Raw genomic sequence first — 9,055 nt, 5'->3', positions numbered from 1 at the left:
TTTCCATGTATGAATCTGTTATTCAATGCATTTCTATTGGCTAGTAGCAGTAAAGCCAAATGTTATGTTTCATCAAATCATTTTGTAATCTTTTTTGTATACCTAAAGGGGTCCTAAAATTCTAAATCAAATAGCAAAATGATCCTTGATTTGACCATTTTAAAACAATTCTATATGTTAGCTATACCCCCCCGCCCCTTGCTTAGACTCTTAAGGATTAAATCAAAACTGTAACTCAGACACTCAGGAACATTCACTGTTTTCTTGGGATCCAACTCCAGTGTAGATTTGGCATTGTGTTTTAGGTTATTGTCTTGCTGAAAGGTGAATTTGTCTACCAGTGTCTGGTGGAAAGCAGACTAAACCCGATTTTCCTCTAGGATTTTGCCTGTGCTAAGCTCCCATCCATTTATTTTTCATCCTGAGAAACTACCCAGTCCTTAACGATCACAAGCATACCCATAATATGATGCAGCCACCACCATGCTTCAAAATATGAAGAGAGGTATTCAGCAATGTGTTGTATTGGATTTGCCCCAATCATAACACTTTGTATTCAGGACAAAAAGTGAATTGCTTTACCACATTTTTACAGTATTACTTCAGGGCCTAGTTGCAAACAGGATGCATGTTTTGGAATATTTGTATTTTGTACAGGCACTCTGTCAATTAGGTTAGTATTGTGGAGTAACTGTAATGTTGTTGATTCCTCCTCAGTTTTGATCCTATCACAAACATGAAACTCTGTAACTGTTTTAAAGTCACCATTGGCCTTATCGGGAAATCACTGAATGGTGTCCTTCTTCTCCGGCAACTGAATTAGGAAGTACACTACCATTGAAGTGACTGGGTGTATTGATACACCATCCAAATTGCAATTAATAACTTCACCATGCTCAAAGAGATATTCAATGACAGTTTTTTTTACCCATCTACCAATAGGTGCTTTGTGAGGCTTTGTAAAACTTCCCTGGTCTTTGTGGTTAAATCTCTTTTTGAAATTCACTGCTCGACTGAGGTATCTTACAGATAATTGTATGTGTGGGGTACAGAGATGACGTAATGATTTTAAAAATCATGTTAAACCACTATTATTGCACACAGAGTTCATGCAACTTATTATGTGACTTAAGATCTTTTTTTACTTTTGAACTTATTTCAGCTTGCCATAACTACGTGGTTGAATACTTATTGACTCACAACATTTCAGCTTTTAAATGTTTTATTAATTTGTAAAAATTCAGAATATCATTCCACTTTGACATTATGGGGTATTGCGTGTAGGTCAGTGACTAAAAATCTAAATGTAATCCATTTTAAATTCAAGCTGTAACACAACAAAATGTGGAAAAAGGGGGTCAAGGGGTGTGAATACTTTCTGATGGCTCTGTATACACAGGAAACACTGAAGGTTGACTGCACTGGGCATTTAAGCCCTTTGTCTTGATAAATAATGCAGACTCCTCAGCAGATACAGGTTGGGTAGGCTACCTACATGATGAGATTCCTATCATGGACAAAAGAGCAATATTATTTTTATTTGTCAAATGGCAGCCAAGCATCAATCATCATGTCACCAGAATAAGAAATAAGACGTACCCTCAATATTTATTGGAAAGCAGCATCTAGCTCATCACCATTCCCTTTCACCACCCTGTGGTTATTTCATCTGTATCCTGATAAACTCCATATTTGTTCATCCGACATGTACTTTACTCGCATAAAAAGGTTGGATGGAAACCTAGTTATTGTTATAGATTAGGTTAGAGTAAGACTAAAATGATGGAAACGCCATGCCCGCGTCACCCCTGTAGGGGATAGATCCAGAATCTCCTCATATCCTCATTAAATTGGCTGTGTCCCGAGGGTGCTTACTGCACTCTCCTCCCCCGTAACCCCAGCCACACCGCTCACTCACTTGAGTGGACCACCCTGTCCGGCAGTCATGCCCCACATGCCAGCGCTATCTTGGACTCTTAGCTGGAAATTCCCCCTCAGCTTAACCACAACGCAATGTTCACCATCTCAGGGCGGCTGAGCTGTCACCCAACTCTACCACTACCACTCCCAGGACCACCAGACTGCACACAAACACAGTACAAAGAGCAAAAGCAAACAAAACCTGCCTGTGCTCCACAACTGCCGACTCAGTGACCCAGATCTTGCCGACTACGCCAAATGTCAAGAGATGGAAAAGTGACAGGTTCTTTTAGATCTGAGTTGAGTAGGCAGAGTGAAGTAGAGACCAAACAAAGGACCAGTTTCAGCATTTAATAAATAGGGTTTACAAGTTCCCTTTTTTAGCAGTGGCCTTTCTCACTGGCTCAGGAACATTCACAAACCATGCAATCTTAAATGAAAATAACAAAAAGGCACAGAAGTCGGTGCAGCTCAGGAGACAGGGGTCCATCTTGTTTCGCTCATCAAACTCACAAAACTCCATTTCCCTCATACTCCCAGAAACCACCATACCTCTGGACTGCATCACCTCCCCTCAAACATAAAGAAACAGGGGTTTAATACAAGTCAGAAACCACAATTAACCAATGAGATTACTTTGAGAGTTAATGAGACAATCAGTCACACCTGTGAAAGTAACCTATTATCTTTATAGTGTATTACTTTTTATCAGAGCCCTGTGAAAAGTAGTGCCCTACACAGGGAATAGGCTGCCATTTGGAACACAGTGTTGTATTGTAAGGAAGGCTACTGGCTGACCAAGGGAGTAGCAGCATCATAACGAGTGTTGTGAATTAGAATTTTTTGGCCATTTCTCTAGGTTTGTTTACGTGGCTACCCATCCACATCACCAATTGCCACGCCCACTAACGTTTCTTCTCCATGATGAGTCTGGACTTGCCTCTCTCCCCGACGACTTCTGGAACGCGAACACATTCTAACCGTTCTGATTGGTCCCAGAAACCAATGAGTTGGCAAGAACTGGCCTACAGGATGACGTTATCAACTTTGATACTCTGATTGGTTGGATTTTTTAGAGACGATCCAATTACTGATGAATTTGTTTTGTACAACGCTCATCATTTTGACATCACACAAACGACTTCTAGGGTGGCAGGTTCAGACTGAATGTAAATAAAGATCAATAGATCAGTGGAATTAAAATCAGGATGAATTGTCAGGCAATAGATTTGTAGAATTCAGGTACATAATGTCAATTCGGCTATCATTGTCCCTAAGATGCAGTTCTATGTTTGTCAACATAATTCATGAGGAATTTATACAATCCTTTGATAGAAGCTAAGCTAATAGGGTTACTTATCCTAGAGGACTAATATCGGCAACAGAGAAATATCTGCCTATTAGAGATTACAGAGGACAGAACATTTGTAGAAGCATTTACACTGAACAAAAAGTATTGGTCCTATGTTTCATGAGCTGAATTAAAAGATCCTGTAAATTTACCATAAGTACCAAAAGCTTATTTCTCTCAAATTTTGAGCACAAATTTGTTTACATCCATGTTCGTGAGCATTTCTCCTCTGCCAAAATAATCCATCCTCCTAACAGATGTGGCATACCATGAAGCTTATTAAACAGCATGATCATTACACAGGTGCACCTAGTCCTGGGGATAATAAAAGGCCACTCTAAAATGTGCAGTTTTGGCATGCGGGCTGCAGAAATTAGAGGTCGATCGATTATGATTTTTCATCGCCGATACTGATGCCGATTATTGGAGGGCCAAAAATAAAAGCCAATTCCGATTAATCGGACAATTTTTTACATTTATTTGTATTTGTATTTGTAATGACAATTACAACAATACTGAATGAACACTTATTTTAACTTAATATAATACATCAATAAAAATCGATTTAGCCTCAAATAAATAATGAAACATGTTCAATTTGGTTTAAATAATGCAAAAACAAAGTGTTGGAGAAGAAAATAAAAGTGCAATATGTGCCATGTAAAAAAGCTAACGTTTAAATTCCTTGCTTAGAACATGAGAACATATGAAAGTTGGTGGTTCCTTTTAACATGAGACTTCAATATTCCAAGGTAAGAGGTTTTAAGTTGTAGTTAATATAGTATTTATAGGCCTATTTCTCTCTATACCATTTGTATTTCATATACCTTTGACTATTGGATGTTCTTATAGGCACTTTAGTATTGCCAGTGTAACAGTATAGCTTCTGTCCCTCTCCTCGCCCCTACCTGGGCTCGAACCAGGAACACATCGACAACAGCCACCCTCGAAGCAGCGTTACCCATGCAGAGCAAGGGGAACAACCACTCCAAATCTCAGAGCGAGTGACGTTTGAAACGCTATTAGTGTGCACCCCGCTAACTAGCTAGCCATTTCACATCGGTTACACCAGCCTAATCTCGGGAGTTGATAGGCTTGAACATAAACAGCTCAATGCTTGAAGCATTGCGAAGAGCTGCTGGCAAAACGCACAAAAGTGCTGTTTGAATGAATGCTTACAAGCCTACCATCGCTCAGTCAGACTGCTCTATCAAATATCAAATCATAGACTTAATTATAACATAATAACAAACAGAAATACGAGCCTTTGGAAATGGTAGAATCCGGAAACTATCATTTCGAAAACAAAACGTTCATTATTTCAGTGAAATACGGACCTGTCAGGTATTTTATCTAACGGGTGGCATCCCTAAGTCTAAATATTCCTGTTACATTGTACAGCCTGTTATGTCATAATTACGTACAATTCTGCCAAATTAGTTCGCCATGAGCCAGGCTGCCCAAACTGTTACATATACCCTGACTCTGCGTGCAATGAACGCAAGAGAAGTGTCACAATTTCACCTGGTTAATATTGCCTGCTAACCTGGATTTCTTTTAGCTAAATATGCAGGTTTAAAAATGTATACTTCTGTGTATTGATTTTAAGAAAGGCATTGGTGTTTATGGTTAGGTACAGTCGTGCAACGATTGTGCTTTTTTCACAAATGCGCTTTTGTCAAATCATCCCTCTGCGTTGCATCGATTATATGCAACGCAGGACACGCTAGATAAACTAGTAATATCATCAACCATGTGTAGTTAACTAGTGATTATGATTGATTAATTGATTGTTTTTTATAAGATAAGTTTAATGCTAGCTAGCAACTTACCTTGGCTTCAACTGCATTCACGTAACAGCCAGGCTCCTCATGGAGTGCAATGAGAGGCAGGTGGTTAGCGCGTTGGACTAGTTAACTGTAGTTAACTGTAAGGTTGCAAGATTGAATCCCAGAGCTGACAAGGTAAAAATCTGTCAGTCTGCCCCTGAACAAGGCAGTTAACTGTCACGACTTCTGCCGAAGTCGTTGCCTCTCCTTGTTCGGGCGGTGCTCGGCGTTCGACGTCACCGGTCTTCTAGCCATCATTGATCCTTTTTTCATTTTCCATTGGTTTTGTCTTGTCTTCCTACACACCTGTTTTCAATCCCATTCATTACCTGTTGTGTATTTAACCCTCTGTTTCCCCTCATGTCTTTGTCAGAGATGGTTTTATTGTTAGTGTTGTTTAGTTGGTGCGCGACGGGTCCTCGTACCCATGTTTTTTAATGTCTGTAAGTTTTAGTGTTATGGAGCATGTTCTGTGGACATTTATTAAAATACTCCATTTACACTCCATTTTGACTCTCCTGCGCCTGACTTCCCTGCCACCTATACACACGGCGCTGACATTAACCCACCGTTCCTAGGCCGTCATTGAAAATAAGAATGTGTTCTTAACTGACTTGCTTGGTTAAATAAAGGTGAAATAAAAAATTAAAAATACAATAAAGGTCAAGACCCTGGTGAGGATGACGAGCATGCAGATCAGCTTCACTGAGCTGTTTTCTTACAGTTTGTGCAGAAATTCTTCAGTTGGTCAAACTTAGAAATTCATCAGCTGTCCTGGTGGCAGGTCTCAGACCATCCTGCAGGTGAAGAAGCAGGATTTGTAGGTCCTGGAATGGTGTGGTTACACATGGTCTGTGGTCGTGAGGCCGATTGGACTTGCTGCCAAATTCTCTAAAACAACTTTGGAGGCTGCTTATGGTAAAGAAGTTAACATTGAATTATCTGTCAACAGCTCTCGTGGACATTTTGCTAGAGGTCGACCGATTAATCGGAATGGACGATTAATTAGGGCTGATTTCAAGTTTTCATAACAATCGGAAATCTGTATTTTTGGACACCGATTTGGCCATATTTTTTTTTACACCTTTATTTAACTAGGCAAGTCAGTTAAGAACAAATTCTTATTTACATTGATGGCCAACCAAAAGGCAAAAGGACAAAACACACATCACACTACATAAAGAGAAACTTAAGACAGCAACATAGCAAGGCAGGAAACATGACAACACAGCATGGTAGCAACACAAAATGACAACAACATTGTAGCAACACAACATGGTAGCAGCACAAAACATGGTACAAAAATGAATGGGCACAGACAACAGCACAAAGGGCAAGAAGGTAGAGAACAATACATCACACAAAGCAGCCACAACCTGACTGCAGTTGGCTGTTGTAACCGACTTCAGTGGGCAAATGCTCACCTCCAATGGCCACTGGCATGCTGGAGAAGTGCGCTCTTCACAGATGAATCCAGGTTTGAACTGTACTGGGCAGATGGCAGACAGCATGTATGGTGTTGTGTCGGCAAGCGGTTTGCTGATGTCAAAGTTGTGAACAGTGTGCCCCATGGTGGCGCTGGGGTTATGGTATGGGCAAGCAAAGGCTACGGACAATGAACACAACTGCATTTTATTGATGGCATGACATGTCACCCACATATAATATAAAAAAGGTAGGGGTGTGGATCACAAAACCAGTCAGTATCTGGTGTGACCACCTCATGGAGCGTCACATATCTCCATCACATCGAGTTGATTAGGCTGTTGGTTGTGGCCTGTGGAATATTGTCCCATTCCTCTTCAATGGCTGTACGAAGTTGCTGGCTATTGGCGGGAACTGGAACATGCTGTTGTACACTTCGATCCCGGGGCTAAGGTGGGGCTTGACCGATACGTGGGGGTGCTAAGAAAATAGTTGATTTTCATGACTTCAGAGTTATAAGAAAGTTCTAGTTTTTTCAATAAAAGCAGATATGGCACACAGCACATGTAGTTTAATTGAATTTGGCCAAAGAATATTTAACAAAATAGCTATAAGCCTAATACAAGTGACCACAAGTGCATGAAGTACAATGCATTTACCCTATGCCTGTTAACTGTGCACACACTTGTAAAACAAACAGGCTCTGGATAAGAGCGTCTGCTAAATGACTTAAATGTAAATGTAAATTATATTTCTATTGCAAACAAAAATAACTTGTAGGCCGACGATAGACGATATACATGCGTCCTGCTGTGAATTGGTTATACTGTTACGGATTACACGTCTATCACAACATCGGAAATGAAAGGGGTAATATCCACAGTGCAGCCACATCGAGAAGTGCCTTTACCCCATGACTGTCAACTGTGTTCACATAGTGCAAAACGAGCTGGCTGTCATCACATCTTAGTGATTATATTTCTATTGCAAAAATACTTGTAGGCCGACTGGTCGACAATATGCATGTGTCTTCTTGTTCCATCCAGATCCAGATCAGATTGAATCATGTTCCCACCACCAGACAGGCGCTCTGTCAATAAATAAAAGGCCTTTCAGTTACTCACCAAGTGTTGTTTTATAGAAGGACGATGCGTCTGTTGTGGTTCAGTGCAAATGAGTGTATAATCTACTGGACATCCAGGGCCTTGGTTCATTCTGCGTGTATGTGACAGGCAGGCAAGGTTGCTGAGTCGAGGGTTTGCCCAGTATTTCATTCTGTATATCATGACGCGTGTACATAGCATCTCTAGTCTTATCTGAGATTTTCTGTGCAACTGTTTTGTCGAATTTTCCTATGACCTGTAAAAGTTCAAGGAACTTTCCCTGGTTGACAGCCATGTCGTTTTCTATGTCTCCTCTCTGTGAAAGTCCCTGGTATTCAGTGTAACACAATGACTCCACAACTGCTCTCATATACTCTCTGTTCTCTCAGAATATTTTCGAATGTCCATCACTTAGAGCATTGCATATTGTTGAGCCAGACTCTTTCTGAGTAGTCCACTCATTCCATGCTGTCATTGCATATTTATGCTCTTGAACGAACTTGTCGCATTCTTCCAGTTCTGGTAGCCATCGTGAGTAAATTCCGCCTTGCCTCCACCATGGTTTCCTGGATGTTGAAAGTGGCGGTAGGCAAAGCAGATAGCAGGGTCCTTTGAAATAGAATATTCCAGCCATTTACGATTGAAGTAGAGATCCTGCTGTCTAACTTTTGTGGCTGGATAACGCTGAAGAAGAGGGCGTCTTGGTTCTTCAACAGGTGACTGGCTTAAATCAGAGGGAACGGTGGCTGTGCTAACAGTGCAGCTAACATTGGCTGTGGAGCAGCTAGCAGCAACGAACCGCTCTGGTGCTCCCTCACGTCGTGGCTCACAAGTTTCTCTCTTAGACTAATCTTTCTTATCTCTTTCTTCTTATTTGGCCCCCTCGGAGACATGGTCTGGGTCTGGATTTTCAATTTCTACCCGCACTCTTCTCTCGATCAGAAAACGGTCCAATACAATGGGGTGAGATGGGCGACAAGCTAGCTTGAAGTTAGCTCACATAACGTAGTAGCCTACCGTGCGCGAGCACACACCACGTTCCACATGTTGTTGTATTACAGCCTGAATTACAATTGATTAAATTTAGATTTTTTTTGTCACTGGCCTACACACAATACCCCATAATGTGAAAGTGGAATTACGTTCCTCAATTTTTGGGGAAATTACAGTGTATTCGGACAGCATTCAGACCCCTTGACTTTTCCCACATTTTATTATGTTACAGCCTAATTCTAAATGGGATTAAATTGTTTTTCCCTCATCAATCTTTTTTATTTTATTTTATTTTACACACAATACCCCATCCATAATGAAAAAGGAAAAACTGTTTTTTCGAAATATTTGCAAAAAATAAGAAATATTACAAAGAAAATCACATTTACATAAGTATTCAGACCCTTTACTCAATACTTTGTTGAAGCACCATA

This window comes from Oncorhynchus nerka, linkage group LG28 (assembly GCF_034236695.1).
Source record: "Oncorhynchus nerka isolate Pitt River linkage group LG28, Oner_Uvic_2.0, whole genome shotgun sequence".
Taxonomy (NCBI): domain Eukaryota; kingdom Metazoa; phylum Chordata; class Actinopteri; order Salmoniformes; family Salmonidae; genus Oncorhynchus; species Oncorhynchus nerka.
Note: the sequence above shows the minus strand (reverse complement) of the source record.